General features: G+C 45.8%; 1 protein-coding gene across 2 annotated transcripts in view; it reads right to left on the minus strand.

Moving 5' to 3' along the window:
• OR1F1 (olfactory receptor family 1 subfamily F member 1) overlaps window positions 1-13,440 on the minus strand; it is a 61,756-nt gene that overhangs the window by 7,032 nt on the left and 41,284 nt on the right. Inside the window, exon 1 of one of the 2 annotated variants that reach the window (XM_085017804.1) lies at window positions 137-230. The exons of the other annotated variant lie outside the window; for it this stretch is intronic. The gene's annotated coding sequence lies outside the window, so the exon portion shown is untranslated. Of the gene's footprint in view, window positions 1-136; window positions 231-13,440 lie in introns of those variants that run through there. 2 annotated transcript variants of the gene reach the window in all.

Raw genomic sequence — 13,440 nt, forward strand, 5'->3', positions numbered from 1 at the left:
AGGAAGGGCAGAGACCTCAAGGACTGGGACCAGGTGAAGTTTGAAAAGCTCATGGTATCTGCTAGTTGCCAGGTTTGGGGGGCAGCGACCCCAGAGTGTCTCTGTATACAATTTCTGGGTAAAGAAGCAGACCCACTTACAGCAATGAAGAACAACCGCTCCAAACTGGAGCTCCCGGTCGGCCGTCCTTCGGGCAAGAGACACGCGGTCGCACTTCCCCAGGAGACTGCGCAGGGCTGAGGCCCCACCCCCTCCCTTCTAATTGGACGGGAGCACGTGGGATGGGAAGAGGGGAGCTGGTCCGCTCTTATTGGATAATTAAAGAAAAATCTACAAGGGGCGGAGCAAGGAGAGCCAAACAACGCAGCCTCTGATTGGTCTAGTCGAGGGCGTGCGCAGCGCTTCCTCGGAAGGAGGTTCGCCGAGTCTGCGCATCTCTTGCTGCACCTGCGCCCGATCGGCTCACAGAGGGAGCCTGGATCCCAGAAGGGCGTTGGAGGTGCAGCAGTTACAGGAGGCCTCATAAGCTTAAAAATCAAAATAAGTCGGGTTTTTGTTTTGTTTTGTTTAGGGCCGCACGTGCGACATTTGGAAGTTTCCAGGCTAGGGGTTGAATCAGAGCCTATGCCACAGTCACAGCAACTCCAGATCCAATCCGCATCTGCGACCTACACAACAGCTCACGGCAAGGCAGGATCCTTAACCCACTGAGAGGGGCCGGGGGTCCATCCCATGTCCTCCTCACGGATATTAGTCAGGTTCGTTTCCACTGCACCACGACAGGAATTCCCAAGATAAATCATAATTCAATGCAATGTTTTTCAAAAGCAAGATTAGTGCAAAAAATCTAATGAAATACCAAAATTTTAAGAACAAGTTTAGTAGGCTAAGTTAATGGAATTTAAGGAGTTCCCGTTGTGGCTCCTCTGAAATGAACCTGACTAGTATCCATGAGGATATGGGCTGGATCCCTCCTCAGTGGGTTAGGAGTCCTGCGTTGCAGTGAGCTGTGGTGTAGGCTGGCAGCTGCAGCTCCATTGGGCACCTAGCCTGGGAACTTCCATATGCCATAGGTGCCACCCTAAAAAAGAAAAAAAAAAGACCCTCTATTGAAATTGAAATAATTAAAGTAGGCTTTAAAAATATTGATGTTTCATTCCACTACCACTAGTATCAAATGTACACACCAGTCACACATTAGTTAAAGCAATGAAACCAATTTTATTCAGTAAGTACAGTGGGTTTCCCCCCCCCCACCTTGGACCTTAGGGGATGCAGTCCAAGACCCCCAGTGGACACCTGAATCTACAGATCTACTGAACTCGATATGTTTTTCTCCTATACATACATACCTATGATAAAGTTTAATTTATAAATTAGGCCCAATAAGACATTAACAATAGGAGTTCCTGTTGTGGCACAGGGGAAAGGAAACTGACTAGTATCCATGAGGACTCAGATTTGATCCCTGGCTTTGCTCAGTGGGTTAAAGGATCTGGCATTGGTGAGCTGTGGTGTAGGTCAAAGGTGTGGCTTGGATCCCACGTTGCTGCGGATGTGGTGTAGGCTGGCAGCTGCAGCTCCAATTCTCCCCACAGCCTGGGAACTTCCATAAGCTTCAGGTGCAGCCCTAAAAGAAAAAAGAGAGATTAACAATAATAACAATAAAATAGAACAATTACAATGATATACTGTAACAGCAGTTCTGTGAAAGTTTCTGTCTTGAAAAAAAAAATTTTTTTTTGCTGCACCTGCAGCATGTAGAAATTCCAGGCCAGGGATCGAAGCCACACCATGGTAGCAACACTTGGTACCACTGGGAGTTGCTGCAGTGACAAGGCCAAATTCTTACCCTGCTTTGACACAGGGGAACTCCTCAAAATATCTCATCATACAAATGTAATGCCGTTCTGTCTTAACAAAGCACTCATTACACACTGTGGCTGTTACTTTTGCAGTATGGGGTACAACAGCAAAACTAGCACAAGCAACATGGATGGGCCTAGAAATTTTCATACTAAGCGAAGTAAGTCAGAGAAAGACAAATATATATGAGGGTCACTAATATGTGGAATCTAATTTTTAAAATGACACGAAAGAACTTACAAAACAAAAATAGACTCAAAGATGTCAAAACCAAACTTATGGTCAAAAAGAGCAAGTTCTGGGATTTCCCGTCATGGCTCAGCAGTTAACGAACCCAACTAGCATCCATGAGGACTCAGGTTCAATCCCTGGCCTTGCTCAGTGGGTTGAGGATCCAGCGTTGCCGTGAGCTGTGGTGTAGGTCGCAGATGCAGCTCGGATCCCACGTTCCTGCGGGTCTGGCATAGGCCAGTGGCCACAGCTCTGATTGGACCCCCTACCCTGGGAACCTCCATATGCCTCAGGTGCAGCCCTAAAGAGACAAAACAAAACAAAACAAAACAAGGAAGTTCCTTTGTGGCACAGTAGGTGAAGGATCCGGTGTTGTCACAGGTAGGGCGTTAGGCTGCAGCTCTGGCTTGGTTGATGCTCAGTCCCTGGCTCAGAAGCTTCCACATGCTGTGGGTGCAGCCCAAACAAGCAAACAAACAAACTTATGGTTACCAAAGGGGAGACGTGGGGAGACGTGTGGTGGGGGAGAGATAAGTTAGGGGGTTGGGATTGTTATATGGGGACTGCTATCCATAAAACAGGTCGGTAACAAGGACCTACTGTGTAGCACAGAGAAATCTCAATACTGTGTAATAAGCTATGTGGGAGAAGAATCTGAAGAGGAAGGATCTCTGTATAACTGATTTACCCGGCTGTGCACTTGAAACTAACTCAACTTTCTTAGGTCAACTATAGTCCATTAAAATTTTTCAAAAACTAGCACAAATTTTTTTTTTCCTTTCCAATATCACATGACTCGTTGTTGCCATAGATCTTCGCAACCTCAGCCAACAATTTTTTATTCTATCCTTATTAAGTTGAAAATGTTTCACCTTTTCTCTTAAAAGAAGCACTTCTTTAGAGAATCTGAATTGCCAGCATCCCACAGGCGTGATGCTGGCAAGTCAGGTTCAGTGATGCTGAATTTCCAGCACTCTCTCTGCGTGGGGACCATTAGTAAGTAAAATGAGGGCTCCTTGAACACAAGTACTCTGATGCCACAGCTGATCTGAAAACACAGGGAGATGCTAATGACTAATGATGAGGACACACTGGACAAAGAGATGACTCACATCCTGGCCCAGACGGAGCAGGCTGGCATGAGATTTCATCACAGTACCCAGAATGGCTTACAGTTTGGTTTGTTTGTTTTTTTTCTTTTTAGGGCCACAACGCAGCATATGGAAGTTCCCAGGCTAGGGGTTGAATCAGAGTGACAGCACCTGGCCTCCACCACAGCCACAGCCACTCAGGATCCAAGCCACATCTGCGACCTACACCACCCACCGCTCATGGCAACACAAGATCCTAAACCCACTGAGTGAGGCCAGGGATCGAACCTTCACCCTCACGGATACTAGTCAGATGTGTTTCCACAGCACCACAAAGGGAACTCCAAAATGGTGTGAAATTTAAAACTAGTGAGTTAGTGGTTTGTTACTGGAATTTCTCATTTACTATTTTCTGACCACCGTTGACCAGGGGCAACTATAACTGCAGAAAGTGAGACTGTGGGTAAGAGGACTACTACACTGACAGCAGGGAAAGGAGCTGAGCACCATTCCAATTCCCACAGAGGTGACTGGATGTTTTATTTTATTTATTTATTCATTTTTAGGGCCTCACCCGTGGCATATGGAGGTTCCCGGGCTAGGGGTCAAACTGGAGCTACAGTGCTGGCCCACACCACAGCCACAACAACATGGGACCCGAGCCGCGTCTGCGACCTACACCACAGCTCAGAGCAATGCCAGATCCTTAACCCACTGATCGAGGCCAGGGATCAAACTACAGCCTCATGGTTCCTAATCCGATTGGTTTCCGCAGTGCCACAATGGGGACCCCTGATTGGGCATTTTAAAGGGAGAATGAGGAGTTCCCTGGTGGTCTAGTGGTTAAGACGCAGAGCTTTCACTGCTATACCCTGGGTTCAATCCCTGGTCTAGGAACTGAGATTCCCATCAAGCTGCTGCATGCCTTGGCCAAAAATAAAAACCAAACAAACAATAAAGGGAGAAGGGGAGAATTAGGAGGCAGAATGGCAGGGGCGTAGGCAGAGTCAGGGAAGTGAAAAATTACAAAAAGCAGCACAAGAGGGTTGGTCCCTGTGAAAATGTTTGAGAAAAAAATAACCATTAAAAAACACATGAGGGGGAGTTCCCGTTGTGGCGCAGTGGTTAACGAATCTGACCAGGAACCATGAAGTTGTGGCTCCAATCCCTGGCCTCGCTAAGTGGGTCAAGGATCCGGCGTTGCCATCAGCTGTGGTGTAGCCCGGCAGCTACAGCGCTGATTCGACCACTAGCCTGGGAACTTCCATGTGCTATTGGGTGTAGCCTTAAAAAAAGACCAAAAAAAATACATGAAAACATATGCATAGGCTTCAGGTTAGCTTAGCAGGTGGCAGAAAGCTGAGCAAACTCATCAACTCCTTCAAGAAACCTTCTCATCTTCGTCTCCAGTGACTTCCCCATATTGATTCAGTCATAGAACCATGTATTCAGGTAAATCATAATTATCGCAGAACTGCTATATCCAAAGCACCACTGAAAAAACTGGGTCCCTGGACTCATGGAAACAAGTTGGGGTAGGAGGCGTGAAGAGAAAAAAACTAAACCCTCAGGGTGTGGATTTCTGTTACATACGCATTCTTTTTTTTTTTGCTTTTTGCTTTTGCTTTTGCTTTTTAGGGCCACACCCGTGGCATATGGAGGTTCCCAGGCTGGGGGTGAAATCGGAGCTACGCTCCGCCATCTTGGTGGAGTAGTGCAGGGGGTGACACACAGCCACAAAGCGGTCATAGGCCATCACAGCTAGGAGGAAATTGTCCATGTCCATGAACGTGAAGACAAAATACATCTGGGTGAGACACCCGGAGAAGGAGATGGTCTGACGTCCGAGGACGTGGTTGGCCAGCATCTTGGGGACCGTGGTGGAGGAGAAGCAGACGTCCACGAAGGACAGTTTGCTGAGGAAGAAGTACATGGGGCGGTGCAGGCGGGCATCCAGGCTGATGGCCAGGAGGACGAGCAGGTTTCCCAGGACCGTGGCCAGGTACATGCCCAGGAAGAGCAGGAAGAGGAGCTGCTGCTGCCGCCGGGGCTGCCGGGAGAGCCCCAGGAGGAGGAACTCGCACACACTCGACTGGTTTGCCCCTCTCATGGGCCTGGACCCAGGTGACCAGCCAACAGCAAAATCAGAAACCCAGACAAGGCTGCTTGATCTGCATCAAATCAGGCGCTAGGCAGTAGCACATTGCAAATCAGTTTATACAGTTTCTGTGAGTGCCCGCCGATCTCAACTCCCAACTTCCAAAACTCAGTTTTGATCGTCTACCTACCGAGCTCACTGATTCTTATTTTATTGAAAAATACATGTTAACACTAAGAAGCAGGCAGGCATCTACTCAGCCTGACTCCATGGTTATATGTGTCTCCACTTTTCCCCAGCTCTTCCCCCACACACCTAACTTTTATGTGTCCTCTTAAAGAGAAAAGAGGAAGAGTTGATTGTTACTGGGCTCGTCTTGAGAAACCTCTGACAGACTCCGTCCTGCCTACTAACTTCCTGTATCTGGAAAGCATAGCCGAGGAGGTTCCAGGAAGAATCTCTTCTCTTTTTTTATTTATTCTTTTTTTTTTGTTTTTTTGGCCATGCCTGCAGCCTGTGAAAGTTCCCAGGCCAGGCACTGACGCCGTGCCACAGCAGCAACCTGAGCCACAGCAGTGACAACGCTGCATCCTTAACCCACTGAGCCACAAGGAAACTCCCAAGAATTTCCTATCTTAGTAAACATCAACGTTTCCACTGCCGTAACCTTACCTGGGTGTGTGTGCGGGGGGGATTATTGCTGTCAAGCGTTCCCGTGTCTGCATAACCAGTCAATGCCCTGTAGGAACTGGAAAATCGGGGAAGCAGGCAGGTGTGGGTGACTGAGGACCACAAGTTCATAGCCTTAGTCTTCTGTGTAGGAAACATAGAGCGGCTGTTTACAAGAGCTTCGCAGCCATTGAGACCAGATTCCCTGGGGGTCTCATTAGAGACGAGAAAGAATCATGGCCCTGCCTGCTTTGTACCAAATAATGATGATAAAGAAGATTGTCTAAGGTTTGGATGTAACTCTTGGGTCAGAACTTGAAGACATTAGAAATGAACGCAGCTCTACGGATGTAAACCCCAGACAGAATCCCCTGGGCCCTCAACCTTGGGACCTGGCTAATCCAGGGCTGTGCCTGTAGATGTGGAAATTCAGTTCCTAAATCCTTGCTCTCCTCGATTCCTTGGTTCAGATTCAGGGCTGTTCCTGTGTTTGCTGTGTACGTCTGGCTTTCCTAGGTTGGCTTATCTGCCGAGGTGATTGGTGACGCCTGATCATCACCACTTTGCGGATGGGGGCGTTCAGAGCCCATGACAGAGCTGAGCTTAACCCATGATCGCACTTGGGTTACAGGAGAGCCTGATTCTAAAGGAAGATGTCTCCAGAAGAGCAAACCCAAAGACTCAAGACCACTTTTTCTCTTTCTTTGGACACCCCGAGGCATAGGGTGTTCCCCGGCCAGGGCTCAGATCCAAGGCACAGTATCAACCTACACTGGATCCTTAACCCACTGTGCCAGGCCAGCGATCAAACCAGTGCTCCCAAGACAGGGCCGCCTTGTTGTGCCATAGCAGGAACTCCAAGCCCCGCCCCCCAAATTTTTGTTTTTTCATGGCGTAGCATATGGAAGTTCCCTGGCCAGGGATCAGATCCGAGCTGCAGCTTTGACCCTCAAGCCACCTGTGCAGGATCCCCCAGCCCACTGGGCAGGGCAGGGGATAGAATCCACGCTTCCACAGGGACCTGAGCCTGCCACAGTCAGGTTCTCAACCCACTGCCCCACAGCGGGAACTCCTACCCAAGTCCTTTTTCTTTCTTTTTTTTTTTTTTCTGCTTTTTAGGGCTGCACCTGTGGCATATGGAGGTTCCCAGGCTAGGGGTCCAATTGGTGCTACAGCTGCCGGCCTACACCACAGCCATAGCAACGCAGGATCCAAGCCATGTCTCTGACCTATACCACAGTTCAGAGCAACGCCAGATCCTTAACCCACTGAGCAAGGCCAGGTATCGAACCCGCAACCTCATGATTTCTAGTCGGATTCATTTCTGCTGCGCTGCCACCGGAACTCCCTACCCAAGTCCTTTTAAGCCTCTCCCTGGGTGGCCTGCACTGACATCCCACCAGCCAAAGCAATTCCTGTGGCCGAAACCCTAGTCAAGGGTCAGGGAAGGGCCCTCCATCGGCCCGGAGGCCATGGAATGGTTATGGACCTGTAACTGGATTACAGAGGAGGGAAAGACTGAGAGCCATAATTCATGCCGCACAGGAACTTCCTGGTAAACCACGCCAACGAGACAGATGTTAGCAATGGTGGGGGGAGAAGGAGGCAGAGACAGGAGCAATGAGATCTCAAGCAGGCTTGTCGGCCAACAGAGTGTCCGGGAGCACTGAGCCGAGAGAAAGCAGGCTCACCCCGCAGTCTAGGGAGCAGCTGGTCCTACAGGGAAAGCGGGAGTTTCTGTTTTTAGCACAGGTTGGGGATGGCATAAGAAACAGGGAAGAGGAGGTCCCTTCGTGGCTCAGCGGTCACGAACCTGACTGGCATCCATGAGGACGCAGGTTCCATCCCTGGCCTCACTCAGTGGGTTAAGGATCTGGCATTGCTATGAGCTGTGGTGTAGGTCACAGACATGGCTCTTGTGCTGCTGTGGCTGTGGTGTAGGCCGCCAGCTGCAGCTCAAATTCGACCCCTAACCTGGGAACCTCCATAGGAGGATGTGGCCCTTAATATACAAAAAAAAAAAAAAAAAAGAAAAAGAAAAAAGAAGAGAAAAGAAAAAACAGGGAAGATACAAGTTATGTTGTTACAATATAATAGTTTCTCCAGCTATTCCTGTCTTGCAGGTTTGTGTTTCATTTTGGGCAGTTACCACCTAACAACAGAGAAATTTCGTAAAGAGCTAGATGGCGTGGATTACATTGTGTAAAATTATTTTTAAAGAAAATGTGAAGTCACAAAAATAAACTCAAAATGGATTAAAGATGTAAATGTAAGACTGAACACTCTAAAACTCTCAGAGGAAAAATGTGTGATTTCTTCATAACATAAATCGCAGCAAGACTGTTTTGGATCCACCTCTTAGAGTAATAAAAATAAGAACAAAAATAACAAATGGGGCCTAATGAAACTTAAAAGCTTTTGCACAGCACTGGCAACATAAACAAAACAAAAAGACAACCCACAGAATGGAAGAAAATATTTGCAAATGATGCAACCGGCAAGAGATAAACTTCCAAAATATACAATCAACTCATGCAGCTCATATTAAAAAATCCAATTAAAAAATGGGCAGAAGATCTAAGTAGGTATTTCTCCAAACAAACGAGACATACAGATGACAAAAGCCCGTGAAAAGATGCTCAACATCACTAATTATTAGAGAAATGCACATCAAAACTACAATAAGCTATCCCCTCACACTGGTCAGAATGGCAGTCATCAAAAAGTCTGCAAGTAGGAGTTCCCTTCATGGCGAAGTGGTTAATGAATCCAACTAGGAACCACGAGGTTGTGGGTTCGATCCCTGGCCTTTCTCAGTGGGTTAAGGATCCCGCGTTGCCGTGAGCTGTGGTGTAGGTTGCAGACAAGGCTCGGATCCCAAGTTACTGTGGCTCTGGCATAGGTCGGTGGCTACAGCTCTGATTAAACCCCTAGCCTGGGAACCTCCATATGCTGCGGGTGTGGCCCTAGAAAAGGCAAAAAAAAAAAAAGTTTGCAAGTAATAGGGAGTTCCCATTGTGGCTCAGCCGGTTAAGAACCCAACATAGTATCCATGAGGATGCGGGTTCAATCCCTGGACTCACTCAGTGGGTTAAGGCCACAGCTACAACTCGGATCTGGTGTTGCGGTGGTTGTGGTGTAGACCTGCAGCCGCAGCTCAGATTCAGCCCTTAGCCTGGGAACGGCCATATGCCACAGGCGTGGCCCTAAAAAAAGAGGAAAAAAAAGTGTCGGCAAATAATAGAGCCTGGAGAGAGTGTGGAGAAAAGGCAACCTCCTCCACTGTCTGTGGGACCATAAATTGGTACAGCCATGGAGAACAGTACGGAGATTCCTTTAAAAAACTAAAAACAGAATTTCTCTCTGATACAGCACTCCCACTCTTGGGCATCCATCTGGAGAAAACCATAAAACTGAAAAGATACACGCACTGCCGTGTTCACCAAAGCTCTAGTTACAACAGCCAAGACATGAAAGTCACCTAAATGTTCACTGAATTGACAGTGCATTGGATAAAGAAGATGTGGTGTGTATACATACGACAGAATATTACTTATCCATAAAAAAGAATGAAGTGATGCCACCTGTAGCAACGTGGATGGACTTAGGAATGATCACACTAAATGAAGTAAGTCAGAGAAAGACAAATATCATAGACAAATATCACCCATATGTGGACGCTCCAAAAACGGATACAAGTGCACTTATTTACAGAACAAGAACAGACTCAGCCTTAGAAAACAAACTTATGGTTACCAAAGAGGACGGGGGGGATAAGTTAGAACTATGGGATCAACATATACACACGACTATACATAAAATATATCATCAGGAGTTCCTGTTGTGGCTCAGCAGCTAACGAACCCAAGTATTATCCGTGAGGATGCCGGTTGGATCCCTGTCCTTGTTCAGTGGGTCAAGGATCCGGCGTTGCCATAAGCTGCGGTGTAGATGGTAGACGCAGCTCAGATCCGACGCTGCTGTGCCTGTGGCACAGGCTGGCAGGCAGCTACAGTTCCGATTCGACCCCTAGAGTGGGAACCTCCATATGCCGCAGGTGTGGCCCTAAAAAGACAAAAATAAAATAAAACAAAATATATAATCAATAAGGACCTACTGTCTAGCATGGGGACCTCTACTCAATATTCTGTAATAACTTCTATGGGAAAAGAATCTGAAAAAGAAAGATATATGCATATGTATAACTGAATTACTTTATAGTACACTTGAAACACGGTATTATAAAGCAACTCTATTCCAATATTAAGTCAAAATTAAGAAAAGATAAAGAAAACACTTATTTTTCAAAGTGTGTGTTATAATGTGATAAGTGCAATCCAGCCTAGTATTTAAGCACGTGTGCTTTGGTCAGCTGCCAGGGCTCAGCTGTTTTTGTTGTTGCCAGAACATCACAACAGTGGAAATGCTACATGAAAAAGTAGGAGAGAAAAATATTCCAAATGCAGGGTTTTTCCAAAAATTTCTTCAATAAGCAGTGTTGAAAACTGTGAAGGGTCTGAGATTTTAGCCCACTGGCAAGTTAACAAACTAGTCTTCCAGTTTCATGGACGGTAGCACAAGACTCTCAGGTCAAAGACAAAGGGTTTAACCTATAACTTAGATAGTGTCGGTTCCATTCCGGGCCACCGAAATAAAGAAAATACCAAAATAAAGCCAAAGCGAGTCACTTGAATATTTTGGTTTCCCAGTACAAATAAACGTTATGTTTACACTATACTGCATATAAGTGTCAGTAGCATTATGTCTTTTTAAAAATGTATACACCTTACTTTAAAAATATTTTATTGGCAGTTCCCGTTGTGGCTTAGCGGTTAACGAACCTGACTAGTATTCATGAGGACATAGGTTCGAACCCTGGCACTGCTCAGTGGGTGCCACTGTGGTGTAGGATGCCATGAGTTGTGGTGTAGGCTCGGATGCCAAGTTGCTGCACCTGGGGAGTGTAGCTCTGATTCAGCCCCTAGCCTGGGAACCTCCATATGCCAGCGTGCGAGCCCTAAAAAGATAACAATTAAAAAAAATAATAAAAAAAAATAAAAAAAAAACAAATAAAAAAATAAAATAAAATAAAAATATTTTATTGCTCCTCAACATCCCTGATTATTAGAGAAATGCAAATCAAAACTACCATGAGATACCACCTCACACCAGTCAGAATGGCCATCATTAATAAGTCCACAAATAGCAAGTGCTGAAGGGGGTGTGGAGAAAAGGGAACCTCATACACTGTCGGTGGGAATGTAAGCTGGTACAAACGCTATGGAGAACAGTATGGAGGTACCTTAGAAAACTATACATAGAACTACCATATGACCCAGCAATCCCACTCTTGGGCATATATCCAGACAAAACTCTCCTTGAACAAGACACATGCACCCGCAGGTTCATTGCAGCCCTATTCACAATAGCCAAGACATGGAAACAACCTAAACGTCCATCAACAGAGGATTGGATTAGAAAGATGTGGTATATACACACAATGGAATACTACTCAGCCATCAAAAAGAACAAAATAATGCCATCTGCAGCAACATGAATGGAACCAGAGACTCTCATGATAAGTGAAGTAAGTCAGAAAGAAAAAGACAAATACCATGTGATTTCAATTATATCTGGAATCTAAAACATGGCACAAATGAACCTTTCCACAGAAGAGAAAATCACGGACTTGGAAAATAGACTCATGGTTGCCAAGGGGGATGGGGAGGGAGTGGGAGAGACTGGGAACTTGGGGTTAATAGATGCAGACCATTGCCTTTGGAATGAATAAGCAATGAGATCCTTCTGTGTAGCCCTGGGAACTATGTCTAGTCACTTATGATGGAGCCTGATAGTGGGAGAAAAAAGAATGCATACATGTACGTGTGACTGGGTCACCATGCTGTACAGTAGAAAACTGACAGAACACTGTAAATCAGCTATAATGGAAAAAATAAAAATCACTACATAAAAAAGTAAAAGAAAAAATTTTATTGCAGAAATTTGCTGTTATCTGTGCCTTCAGAAAGTCATAAAGTTTTTGCAATAATAATGTCAAAGTTTACTGATTGGGGAGTTCCCGCTGTGGTGTAATGGGTTAAGAATTCTACTGCAGCAGCTTGGGTTGCTGCAGAGGTGCAGGTTTGATCCCTGGCCAGGCACAGTGGGGTAAGGATCTGGTGCTGCCACAGCTGTGGTGTGAGCTGCGGCTCAGATTCAATCCCTGGTCAGGGAAGTTCCACATGCCGCTCTCCAGGACATTAAAAAAAAAAAAATGACTGATCATAGATCACTATAAAAATATATAATCATAATGGAAATGTTTGAAATATTGTAAGAATTACAGAGCAGCCACAAACCTTCAATTTGGGAAAAACACCTTATCTTCAAGGTGCAACAAAGTGAAGCATGCCTGCACGACCCACAGCAGTAGCAGGAGCCAGAGTATCAGCATTTACACCAGTTCCCGGAGCCCCGAGTCTCACAGATTGACCTGAGTAAGGCCAAGCAGCACCTGTTTACCTGGGTTGTGAGAGGAGAGGATCCCCAAGCTCAGGAAATCAAATCTTTCATTGGTGAGGATAAGCCTTCCTGACTTGGTCGCAGAAGGATACATAGGATAGTATACCAGACAGCAGAAAAACCTGTCCTTTGCTCCGGAAAGACACACCATTTCTCTCCTCCAGTGATGTTCATTATACAAAACCTCCTGGAAGGAATGGTCTAGAACAAAAACAGTGAATGGCTCTGCTCACAAAATGTTCAGAAAGGCACAAAATGTGCAAGAGACACATGGAAACTTTGCTCTTACAAAGCATGCAGTAATTTTATACTCATGCTGTTTTATTTGTTATTAACAGTGAACAGAAGATGGAGGCATTTATTGTTGACTCTTCTGTCCAGGTATAGAATTATACTCTTTTTTTTTTCTTCTCATGTACCAGAAGCTAAAAAAAAGGGATATTAACACAAAGAGAAAGAACCCTTTATCCTAGTCAACTATTTCAGACAGTCTGAGAAAAATGAGTCAATACAAGCCAAAAGGAAGGATCATGATATTAAGAAAAGTATGCTTTAAGAGAAAATAAAGGATTAAAGAGGGTACAGATCTTTCTGTTACTAAAAGATACACTCCATACTGAATGTATAACATTCATGAACCTCCATGTGCTCCATCACCCCACATGAACTCAAAAGGTAAAAACTATTACTCTACATGGGAGTCTCTCTGGGGCACCATGGAAACGAATCCGACTAGGAACCATGAGGCTGCAGGTTCGATCCCTGGCCTCATTCTCAGTGGGTTAAGGATCAGGTGTTGCTGTGAGCTGTGGTGTAGGTTGCAGACAAGGCTCAGATCTGGCATGGCTGTGGGTGTGGTGTAGGCCGGTGGCTCTAGCTCTGATTCAACCCCTAGCCTGGGAACCTCCATATGCCGCGGGAGTGGCCCAAGAAATGGCAAAAAAGGGAAAAAAAAAAATTTAA

This window comes from Sus scrofa, chromosome 3 (genome assembly GCF_054392235.1).
Source record: "Sus scrofa isolate SSC_HxYL_T2T_F1_AM1 chromosome 3, Sscrofa_HxYL_maternal_Yorkshire_Landrace_v2.0, whole genome shotgun sequence".
In the NCBI taxonomy this organism is placed as follows: domain Eukaryota; kingdom Metazoa; phylum Chordata; class Mammalia; order Artiodactyla; family Suidae; genus Sus; species Sus scrofa.